The following is a 12,530-nucleotide window of genomic DNA, read 5'->3' as shown; positions in this document are numbered from 1 at the left end:
GTTTATTTCCACCTATACGTTGGGGCAGGGGCGCACCTTGTAAAGTATTAAGTAAAAGTTCCAGCCCTTTTGAAACGGGCCACCTGATCCTTACCACATTCTCTTTTTCAGGACTATAAAGCTCACATAAGCCTGTTTCCTCCTGCTGTATCATTTTACCCTCTGAACTTCATCTCCCAACACCTCCTTACTCTCTCTGACTCTGACACCCCAAGCAAGAGGCCATGGGGTGCTAGAGGGGGTTTAGGCTGGTGACCTGGCAGGGGTTCCCAGGAGAAGGAGAAGGGGGGCTTGACAAGGGAGCTGTTCATCTCCCACTCCCGCCGCAGCCAGCTGATAAGACCCCCAGGGCTCAGAGGGCATTCAGAAGGAACCATTACAGGCACAGAAACCACAGCGCAGCCAGTCAAGTGCGGCAGCAAGTCATCCTGCCAAACAGCAGGCCGCGGCAAGGTGAGAAACACAGGGGAAGGCTGCAGCAGCAACTGCAGCATCGGAGATTTCTTCTGCTTGAACACAAAGCATCCTTTCTCCTATCGCCTTTTCAGTTTAGGACAAGCTATCAGTAACAGAGTCTGATTTCCAAAGCACTTCTCTCTCACACCCTCAATGCAGCAGGATGTTAACTAAAAGGTCTGCAGGCTAAAAATAATACCACTTGTTGTCTGTAAAGCTGAGCGCAGGAACAGAGTCGGGTTCTGAACTCAGATACCTTGTCTAAGCCAAAGTAGAATGGGAGGTGACAGAAACCCCATGGGGCTAATTCCCAGAGGATCCCTTCCTGAGTCCACAGAGTAAATACAACAGCATTCTAGTTGATTTGCCCAGTGAAATGGGACACTTTTGTGGGCAGGCCGATATGACCCCTAAGCTCAAGACACCTTTAGTCAAATTCAGCAAACAAAATAGAATCATGCCAGCAGGTGACTATAGGAAGACATACGGGGATGTGATATATTGAAGGACAAAGTGGAGAGAATGGCCCTTGGTGGCCCCCAAAACAGCTCTGCCTTTTGTCAGGGGAGAAACTGCAAAAAAAGAGAGAGATCAAAGACAGAAGAATTAAGTTCGCTGCTCCCTGGTGGTATCAGAGAGGGTTTTGGCAATTGTGCATCTCAAGTGAAGCGTAAGGCACACAGGGAACAGTTACTGCCAGAGGTTTCCATAACACAGAAAGTGAAATCAAAGTAGCCCAAGAAACCAGAGACAGGGGAGAAACATGGTCCAACTGAGGCAGAGCTAGAAAGCTTTTCCTGACTTCCTCCAAGGTCTAGCATCCAATCCCAAGAAATCTGGGTGGCCGCATAGAACAATCTTTCAAGACAGGCAGGAAAAGGAGTAAGGGCTTAGTGGCTACAGCTGAAGCAAATAAGTTTTGAAGACAGGAGTTGCCCCAGAATTGTGTCGCATTTATATGCTTTCTTGTCTCTTCCTGCTTGATGAGGTGTGTAATGTACTAATCTCCAACATTAATTTTACTTCTCAATATACTTTGCGGTTAAAAATGCCTATCCTATATTTTGAATATCACCCTGAATGATGGAAATGAAAGGATACACAGCTCAATGTTCCATGACATGGATCATCCAGGGTAATTGATAAAAAATTTCCACTAATGAAGATACAACACAAGCATTTCACACGTGCCCCAGGCCCAGGGGAAGTACAGCTCAAGATCTCCTGGATTTGACAGGGATCTAGGGGGCAGTAAAGAGCTTCTTGGGGCTAATCACATATGCTTCTCAGCAGTATCAGCCTGAAAGCTGAAGGCATAACCCATTGTCAATGAACGGACCTCCAAATATGGCTCTGTCATTATGTCTCACTGTATTTTGACAAGGAAACCCTGTTTCATGGGACCTTCTGCAAAACCTAACTTAAAAATTGTGCCTACTTTACCTAGCTGTGCTGCAGATGGTCCTAAAGATACCAGTAGGCCCGTATCTGATTCAGAGAGTGTTTGTCTTATCAGCATGGAGAACTTAGCAACTGGATGGTGAACTTGTTGAACGTGGGCTGGCCAGTCTTCACACCTCCCATTGGTATTTGATCTTGGCTTTCCAGCCAACCTACTGAACCCCGTTAGGAAAAAAAATCTGTCAACATTCAGAGCTGAAGAGGAAATAGCATTTTTGAGATAAAATTTTCTTTGTAGCAGATGTATATTTCATTAGCTTTATCAGTGTCTTTTCTCAATAGAGTTCCACAGCAGTAGGCTGTAAAATAACAAAATCACACATAATCACAAAAGCTAGAAACACCTCTTTGAGGTTGCCCGCTTAAAGAGACCAAACAAAGCCCAAGAATTGGGCACATTTCTGAGATATTCTGCTGCAATTGTGTAAGATTTGTCTGCAAGCCTTAATTTTCTCATTACCTACTTTTTATAAGTCAGGCACAAATAATTGGAACTGCTTATATAGGGAAAATTGTTGAGGCTTTAAAATGTCTCAACACCAAATGAGAAGAAAGAGAATACATATTCTTTAGTCTTAATTTGGTTCCCCAGGAGCAAACTTGAATCCTGAAACAAGAATTCAAACTCACATAGTTTATTTTGTAGGGAGGAAGGGAATGAGAAGAACACAGGTAGGGGAGAAGAAAAATAAGACAAGGAAGAGAAGAAAATTAATAAAGATAGGCTTCTCAAGCCAATTACCACAGTAGGCAACTGAAACTTAATCCCGCATGAGCACACTAGGGGCCCATGAAAAACACATGCCTCAGGGTCCCCCTGAGGGTTAAAGGAGCTGACGTATTTATACACCAACATCATCATGCACTACTGCTGGAATCCCAACAGAGCCATCCATCACTTCTTATATGGACTCCCTTTGGCTCAAAGCACTTCACCTAGTATTTACTTTTCTCTTACTATTTCATCTTTTTTTGTGGATGACAGGAAATCACTGGCTAACCAATAATCAGATAAGCAGAGCATTTGTGTAAGGAATTCCTCACTCTCTACATCTTCTCACGAGCATGGCTAATTTATTTCAGATCTGATAGCAATTCCACTGACTTAGAATTTGGATGTCATTCAGTACACACCAGGCCACAACTGAACTGGACAGCCCCTTTTAAATTTCAGCAATACTAACATCTCTCACAATAGTTTCTAGCTCCCAGAAAACAGAATTTCTATTCTGAAAGAGGATGGGATTAATTCAATTAATTTCAATTCAACAAAATGTACCTATGTATTTATGTATGCTATAGCTAAAATACCATTAGTGTGTGTAGATGATAGATAGATAGATAGATAGATAGATAGACAGATAGATAGATAGACAGATAGATAGATATTCCCTGCCTTAACAAATTTATAATCAAGAGTTGAAATAGAAATGTATAAAAATACTATAAAACAAGGCATATTACAATTACTCAAAGCATAAATAAACAAGGTGCTATGCACCATTAAGGAGAGAGGAATAAATTCCAACCAGGTGAAAATGAAGGAAATTTCATTTCCTTCAGAAATGAAATGAATTTGAGTTATGTCTAAGTAAAGTTGGCTCCTGTCCCTAACTGCAAGCTCCCTACCTGTGGTCAAGGTCATGGCTTCAGCTGTCCACATTTCTGTGTCCATGTTCCAGGGGATTCCTCCAGGTTCCAGGCCGTGCTTTGAATCCCCTTGACTGTAGTCAGGTGTCCCCATTGTCAGCCCTGAGGCTCTTCCCTGAATTCCCCTGCTGGCCTCTGCCCTGCTGGATCCTGCCAGCCTTGGGCTTTGGGGTCTCCCTGCTCACTGCCTCTCAGAACAACCACCTCAGTTCCTCTCTCTGAGAGGTGTGGGCAGATCCACACTGCCCAGAGCTCTGCCCAGTTCTGTAGGTCTTCAGACTTTGACCTGGCCCAGGTTTTCCATCTGCATGTGAGGAGCAACTGGACACTGGACAGTGCTAGGCCTTGAATGACCAGAAAGTAAATGGACAGAAGCCAGACAGACTTTGCATGGAATGTGGAAAGGTCCAGAGAAGAATTGGCCCCTTATGACATGAAGAATGAATGAGGTCCCAGCACATAACATGGTGCCTTCTTTCCTCCAGTCCCCTGGCTACCCTTCCAGCAGCATTACCATTGGTATACTTATGTGTACCTCTGCGACCCTTCAACAAATGCTTCATAATGATCATGACTGTCAGTCTCTTCATGTACCTCAGTAACTTGTGCCTCACACCCTTCTACTGATGGCCGTCCACTGCCTTTCAATTTTTCTTTCTGTCCACTAGGCAAATTCTGATTCTCTAAACCTTCTATTCAACCTTCAATGCACTCTCCAAATACCTCCTCCTCTCTGAAGCCTTTTTTGCCCAGCATCCTCCAATCTTAGGCAAAACTGATTCCTCCCTTCTTCGTACCACCAGTGTACCTTAACCATTATTTCTGTAACTGGTTTACTTGTCTATATGTCTTCTTCGGCAATGAGATTCTCCAAAGCAGAGATGTGCCTTATCATTTCCTTGTGCACCTCCTCTCTGTACTGGGCACAGTATCTGGCCCAGAGCAGTGTGGTCACCAGCCTGACCAGGGCAGAGGAGGTTGGTAAAGAGAAAGGAGAGTTTGTTCACAGTGGGGAGACTGACATCAGGAGCACATGTGCATTCAGGTCATTAGGTACGAAGCAGGAAGACGAAATGCCAAAGTAGCCAATAGCATATCCCTTCATTGTCTTTTATTTGGACCCATTGCCAGAATCAAGAACAAAGAACCTGGAAGCTCCTGGATTTATCTCACCTGGTAGTCTGAGTGGACTCCAGTGATACGGTGTCTTAGTCCATTTTGTGTGGCTATAAAGGAATACCTGAGACTGGGTAATTTATTAAGAAAAGAGGTCTATTTAGCTCATGGTTCTGCGGGCTATACGGGAAGCCTGGTGCCAGCATCTGCTCAGCTTCTGGTGAGGCCCTCAGGCTGTGTCCACTCATGGTAGAAGGTTAAGGAGAGCTGGCACATGCAGAGATCACATGGAGAGAGAGGAAGCAAGAAGGTGGGGAGGTACCAGCTCTTTGTGACAACCAGCTCTCGTGGGAACTGAGTAAGAACTCCCCTCCAAGAGATGGAATTAATTTATTCATGAGGGATCTGTCCTCATGATCGAAACACCTCCCATTAGGCCCCACCTTCAATACTGGGAATCATATTTCAACATGAGGTTTGGAGAGGACAAACATCCAAACCATAGCATATATAGCCTTTGCAATTTCTTTTAATTGATTGATCTACCTACACCAGAATGGGTGAAAAAGGACCTTATTTTTTCTGTATACAGCTGTGTTGTTTTGTTAAGAGATGAGCTCCTGCATCAGACATCATGGGCACTAGCATTTCAAAAATAGCGGCAGCAATAACCTGAGCTCAGTGGCATGAATCCACACTTCACATTTTATTAGCAGTGTAATAATTTTCTAAAAGATTAGTATCACAGATGCACTGATATAAGAATGCTTTGAATTCTTTGAGTTCTCCAGAGGCATATTTTAAGTGTCAGATACAAACTTTACTTTTCCAAATAATGAAAACCAAGGCAGTTTTCCTGAAGGTAAGAGCATCTTTAATTAATTCTAGGTAAGTGATTCTGAAGGTTAACCAGAAGAGGCAGGTATACCTTAGGTGTAGTGGATAATCTCCAAGGTTTGGTGAGTACTAGCATGTGTGAGTCTGTGTGTTTGCATAGCTGCTTCTAAAAATATTTGGGAAACCCTTGGGGAGAATCCCCCTCCATTGAGAGTCGCCATCACTGGGAGCCTTTCTTACCCAGGAGAGAGGATATGGAGGCAGAATTTAGGGTGAGAACTGTTGCACTCGTAATTGAGGCCCTGAATGGAAATGTGCTGAGAAAGAAAAACATAAAGAGAAAGACATAGAAAGAAATGAAGATAGCCAGGCAGGTATAGAAGGAACATGACTCCCTTTAAATAGAGAAACAGCCACACGATACTCTCGACTAATGCTGCTTTGTTATGTCCATATTTTGACCCATTGTGGTACCTGTCCAAATAGCCCTGATTTTGGGCCAAGCCCAGGCTTGATAAATGGAACTCACACAGTAACAACAGGTTTCCTACCACATCGATCTTGTTGATGTTGGAGCAAATTAAAGCAGATGTTTCCTGTCAACTGTGAATCTCTTCCCAAAGAACACATCAGCATCCTCAACCTCTTCAAGCCACACAAAAGACCAAAGACCTCCATGCAACTGGATTTCTCCTTAACCGCACCATTCTATTTGTTAGGTCCATTATCTCTAAACAATTAACATGCTCTGGAATACTGTGTTCCAGAATGTGTAAAAGAAACTATTAAGAAAATGGTCCCTTTAGCCAATTAGAGGAAATATAATTTCTGACACAGGGCCGCTATGGCCAGCTGTATACTGATGCATAAAGATACCTAACTGTTTGTAGCAGAGCAGGAGGTAGGACCCAGAGTGTGAGCCCTGAGATGATCTAGAAATTCCTGTGCAAATGGATCCATCAACGAAGGGTGATTTCATCCATTAAGGAAAACCAAGCTGCTTGTGAAGAAAATTTGACAACTGTTCGACAGCGCTTTTCCTTCCTTTAGGAAGTAAGGAATACTGAGTAAATGGGAATGTAGGAAATACTAGCATGTGATATTTATCAGAATAAGACCAGAAATGTCTTTGTAAACTTCATGACTCTCAGATACCATGAAGCATAATGTGTAAGTTTCACTTCCAGCTGCCGGTAATGTTATGTTTAGAGACAGCATTTTCTTCAATAAGCAATTCAGCAAAGTTGAAGATTTAAATAAAGGAAGAAAAATAATGCAGACTACATTATAAAGTGACAATAGCAGGTAATAGTCACTGAGTGCTTCTCCTATGCTAATTACTTTACATTTATTATCCCATTCAAGTTGCATGACAATCAGACAAGAAGCAGATTAGAAAAGAGAAAGCATTCTGTAGCAAACCATTCATTGTGAGTAACAAAGTGCTATGTATGGTGTTAGAGAGCCTGGGCTTTGAATTTATAAAGACCTGCTGAAGTCCAGCAAACACCACTACTAGCTGTAACGCAGGGAAGCTACCTTGTCTGCTCACCACATTGATCAACTGCTATAGTCAAAGCACTACACTCAGACTAAAAAATAAAAACAAAGAAGTTGTGGTCCCTGTTCTCAGGGAGCTCATTTAAGTGCTCCCCATGAGCAACATTCATAATCTAAGAGAAGAAAGCTTTATTACAGCCACAAGTTCCGATTCCCCAGGCCAACGTAAGTGGTTTCCTCTAAGCATCCTCATTGCCTCTATTGTGGCATTCCATGCATTGTATTGTAAATGTTGCTGAGGATATCTGACTCTGTCACTAAATCATAAAATGTTTTTTGACAGTAAGCATGAATTTCATTATTCATACACTATCTGACCCAGAGAAGGTTTTCAATAAATGTTTATTGATAAGCAAGTGAGTAAGTTGTAATAAGCAAGTGACATCCAAAAGTAATGACATTTTCAGGGAAATATTCATAATTCTAGAATTCTAGATTGTCCTTAAATATTGGGAAAATCATATATATATATATACACACACACACATATTATATATTTAATACATACACACACCCCATATATGTGTGTGTGTGTGTGTACATATATATTTATATATATATTTGTATATACTTTTTAAAGAGATAGGGTCTCTGTATGTCTCTATGTTGCTGAGGGTGGTCTTGAACTCCTGGGCTCAAGCAATCCTCCAGCCTCAGCCTCTGGGGTAGTTGGGACTACAGGCACACCCGGCTAATGGGCAAATAACCTATGAATGAATTAGAGGTGTTGACAGTTGCCCACCCAAAATCATTCCCACTGCTTTTCATATTAAGAGAATCATGACTTTATTCAGGTACCTAGTCCTCAGCAAAGGTGAATTTACACAAAATAGGACAAATATGGCACAGGAGGACTTCTGGAAAAGTTTCCCTGACTTTAAAAAGACACATAAACAGTAGGCAGTCTCTTTTCTGCCATAAGACCACATCGTATGTGAGGGTAATAGCTCACACTGCTGGGGCCTTTCCATGAGGAAATCTTATCAAGGTCAAAGACCACATCCTGAGAATGATAGAACCTGGTTCCTTGAAGACATTGCTGAGGCAATGAATTACCCACCTCTGCTGCTGCCCTTTCTAGACATTTTAATACGAGATGTAACTTTTTCCTTATTGTTTATGTCATTTGGAATTCAGTTTTTGTTACTTGCAACAGAGAGCCACATTGCTTCCCAAAAACCTTGTTCCCAATCTTTGTGGCTATATCATGACTCCACAGGTAAGACCTGGTTTGGCCTCAGAGGTTTGCCCACTCCGAGCATCAATTTACTTATTTGTAAAATGGGAAAAATACTTTTCTCATTGGGTTGTAAATTGTTATATCCTACACCCTGGAGTATTTTCTCTGGCAGATATTCCTCCTCTCCTCCTCATCCTCCTCCTCCTCATCATCATCCTCCTTAGCACCATCATCAAAAATATCATCATCATAGTTTATGTCAGCATCTAAATTCTTTAGTCTAAAGAAAAAAATTAGCAATCAAATATTAAAGATATTTTATATCTTCAAAGACTGCAATATTCTACACTGAATGTGTAGGATCATCTAAACCCACAGTACAGACAGCTAGTTGTCCCTCTATAACTCTCATCCCCTTCTATCTTAATAAGACAACCCCTCGTTTTTAGCCATGCTCGTGGCCATTCAGAATGAAGACTCCATTTCTCAACTTCCCTTGGAGCTATGTGTGGCCACATCACTAAGTCCTGGCCACTTAGGATATATGCAAAAGTGTGAACTATCCACTTCCATGAATCTCCTTAAAAGATAGTGTGGTCCTTTGCCCTTCTTCTTCATCCTCTCTCTAGTTGCTGCCTAAATATGGGCACAGTGGCCGGAGCTCCCACTGCCTGGAACCCTGAGGACAAGGGCTGCATCCTACTAGGGAGGCAGAGCTATGAGCTAGACACAGTGTGGCCCCTGGGGGCTCTTTGCAGAACAGCCACTATCCCAGCCCTTCTAGATGGGGAAAGTGAGGCCCTGAGAAGTGATGAGAATCAGTGGCAAAGTCAGATGTACCACCTCAGTCACACACTCACATTTTTTTGCTTTGTTCTAAAGCATCTGCTTGAGCTCTTCCTCGAGTCAGCCCACCTTGGCTCAATGGCATGCCTACCTGCAGCCACACCCCAGCCTCTGCTCTGTGATCTCCTCTAGCAGTTGGCCCTTGATGGAAATTTCCTCTTTAAATCCAAACGACCTTATCCAAATCTCACATTTCACATTTCTTCACTCTCACATTTCTCATGCTCCTAACACCCACCTGATTTGATAAGAGTCATGTAAAGAAACCCCATTTGGGGGGAAATGTCCACCTTTTACTTCCCAAGTCTCTCCCTAGAGTACCAGTGAAATTGACTAATGGCTTTGCAGATAAAGGGACTCCAGACGATGTTATGAATTTTTCTGAAGTCATTATAAAAGCAAAAAAACAGCCATAATAATGATAAATTGGGGTTGAGATGTTAATTGTTAAAGAAAGTAGCCAGTGTTATATTAGTAACAAAGAAGTCCACTTTCACAAATCTCTCCTCTGTCCTCTCATGCCGGTGCACAGGTATGTCAAAGAGCAATTCTTTTGCTCAGGATGTTTCTCTTATTTCACTTTTGTTGCTTTTGACTGAACTACTAAACAGGTTATAAAATGAACAAATGCTTACAATATGCACACAAGTCACATTATATGTTTTAATGGGATGTGTGGGCAATACAGAGTCAAACCCCTATTATCAGAAGTAGTGGTAGGGATAAACATTTCAGGTCTGTTTGGGGGTTTGAGGCTTTTGGCCAGCATTCAGAGACACAGATGTGTTATAAAAGAAACTCTGTATTTTCCCAGAAAGATAATTTTTCCAAAGAGATGGGACTTCTAGGGTCCTATATGTGTTCTATGGAAGCACCTAACAGAGGGAACAATGAATTTTCACGTGTTTTAGAGGATATTAATCAAAAAGTATGGATCAAAAGGCAATAGGGGCTGGGCATGGTGGCTCATGCCTATAATCCCAGCACTTTGAGAGGCCGAGGCAGGAGGATTGCTTGAGTCCAGGAGTTTGAGACCAGCCTAGGCAGTGTAGTGAGACCTTGTCTCTACAAAAAATAAAAATAAAAAATTAGCCAGGTAGGGTGGTGCATGTCTGTGTTCCCAGCTACTTGGGAGGCTGAGGTGGGAGGATCACTTGAGCCTGGAAGTTCATCGTAGTGAGCTGTGATTGTGCCACTGCCCTCCAGCCTAGGCAACAGACAGACCCCTTCCCCACCCCAAAAAAACGTAGGTCTATTCCTAGGTCACTAACTGAAAGGCTCAATATATTAATACATATTTTGAAAAAGCTAAAGAAAATTAACAATAATTATTTACAAAGTAATCTGAAAAACAATAAAATAGAGATATCTGAGGTTCATACAGCAGAGTCCTCCGGAAGCTCTGATAGACTCTGAAATGTGAATATACACAGCAAGAAAGCACCCCTGCCTCACTAGCATCCACATGTGGAAGACGGGGCCTGAGCACAGCCACTGGCCAACATTTAGTCCTTAATGCGGAAGCACGGGAGACTACTCATGAGAATCCACTGCCTACACTTCACTCTCTTATCCATAAAGCCCCATCGCCATGACAATAATAGCTAACTTCATTGAACACATACTGTGGACTGGCACTGCTCTAAGCACTATATATATATATAAATTACCTAATTTAATCCTCAGTACGAGACCCCGTGCTATGGTTTGAATGTTTATCCCCTTCAAAATTTCTGTTGAAACTTCATCCCTAGTGTGGCAGTATCGAGAGGTGGGGGCTTTAAGAAGGGATTGGGTCACAAGGACTCTGACCTCATGAATGGATTAACTCATTCATGGATTAGTGGATTAATGAGTTACCACGGGAGTGGGTCTGGTGGCTTTATAAGAGGAAGAGAGACCTGAGCTAGCATGCTCGGCCCCCTCATCCCCTGTCCTACCTTGGGACTCTGCAGAGTCCTTGCCAGCAAGAAGGCTCTCACCTGTTATGGCCCTGGACCTTGGACTTCTCAGCCTCCATAACTGTAAGAAATGAATTCCTTTTCTTCATAAATTACCAAGTTTCAGGTATTCTGTTATAAGAAACCAAAAATAGACTAAGACACCCTGAGAAGTTAGGTAAACAGTCCAAGGTCATAAAGTCAGAAGGCAGAGGAGTTAGAATTCAACCGCAGGTAGTCTGAATACAGAGGACAATAAAGGTCAGCGAGTTCCATGTCCCACTTCGTACATGAGCTCATTTGAGTACACTGGCAGACATAAATGCTTGCTTTTCTTAAACTACGTTCCCTCTCTCTCCCTCCCACCCCAAAATATAGGTAGTAGAATCTTTGTGAGACAATCTTTATGAACAATGTCATCATGATTTAAAAACACTCCCCAGCTCTATCCTTGAGATTCACGCTGAAGCCACGGACCTCCCTGAATCTAGCAGAACACCTTACATAGAGAATATTAACACATTTTGTTGGCGGTGAAGTTTGCTAAAGGAAAATGGAACATGGAAGGGAAGATGAGCTCCATCAGGAATATCCAGTACCACACAGTGTGCTTGGCACACAAAAGGGTCTAAAAAAGGTTTTTCGGAAAATGGAAATGTGAGAGGTAGGCAAGGTGGGGAGGAAGGGAAGATAAGAAAGGAAGGAAGGAAGGAAGGAAGGAAGGAAGGAAAGAAGGAAGGAAGGAAGGAGGGAGAGGGGAAGGAGAAGGGAAGGAGAAGGGAAGGGAAGGAGGGAGGAATAGAGATGGAGGGAAAGGGTGGGAAGAAGGAAGAAAGGGATAAAGAAGGGAGGATGAGAAAGAAGGACAGATGACTACTTGAGCACATGCAAAGGTCAGAGGCAAGAACCACTGTTCCAGTTTGAGTACCACTGTCAGTTATTAGTGAGTCTCAGAGTATTTGCAGGGGTAGGAGGAGGTAAGAAGAAGGTCCTGAATTCCCCTCCAGAACTGCACCCCAATGGACTCACCTAGATAATACCCCTTTGCCATCAATTGGATCCTAATTACTGCAGTTACTCTTTCTGGAAGGAAAAAAGAAAGGTCTTGCTTTGGAGGACAAATGTATCCGTTCTCAGTCATTTAGTTTGGGAAGGAATGACCCTCTTCCTAGCTCTACCTAATGAGGGGAAGGAGGCTTAAGACTGTCAGTCTATCCCATCGTCTATAGCCCCAGAGAATCAATGAGTCAGAGAAAGTACAAACCCCAGCCAAAGTCAAGACTTGAGGTGATGTTTTCAGTTTCTTCTTGGAAAGAGAAGCTTTGTCTTCTATCTTCATAGACAAGCTGGTGTAAGAGCATGGGGTCTAGAAATCCTGCAAACACTTGCTACCTGGACCAGACAGTCAGAGGCTCAGAGCCTAGGCATAAGAGTGATACCATCTAAGGCAGAGCAGACAAGAGGGAATACCAGGTCAAATGGTA

At 42.7% G+C, this 12,530-nt stretch overlaps 1 protein-coding gene and 1 long non-coding RNA gene across 3 annotated transcripts in view; one reads left to right on the top strand and one right to left on the bottom strand.

Moving 5' to 3' along the window:
- The window catches only part of PGM5 (phosphoglucomutase 5), a 178,341-nt gene that overhangs the window by 118,607 nt on the left and 47,204 nt on the right, over positions 1–12,530 (bottom strand). The window lies entirely within an intron of this gene.
- LOC112134965 (uncharacterized) overlaps positions 10,959–12,530 on the top strand; it is a 61,965-nt gene continuing 60,393 nt past the window's right edge. For both annotated transcript variants that reach the window (XR_008509708.2, XR_008509707.2), the window contains exon 1: positions 10,959–11,130. This is a non-coding gene — a long non-coding RNA (uncharacterized LOC112134965). The remainder of the gene's footprint in view (positions 11,131–12,530) is intronic.

Source organism: Pongo abelii, chromosome 13, assembly GCF_028885655.2.
Source record: "Pongo abelii isolate AG06213 chromosome 13, NHGRI_mPonAbe1-v2.0_pri, whole genome shotgun sequence".
In the NCBI taxonomy this organism is placed as follows: domain Eukaryota; kingdom Metazoa; phylum Chordata; class Mammalia; order Primates; family Hominidae; genus Pongo; species Pongo abelii.
The sequence above is the reverse complement of the archived record's forward strand: the minus strand, read 5'-3'. Positions and strand labels throughout refer to the sequence as shown.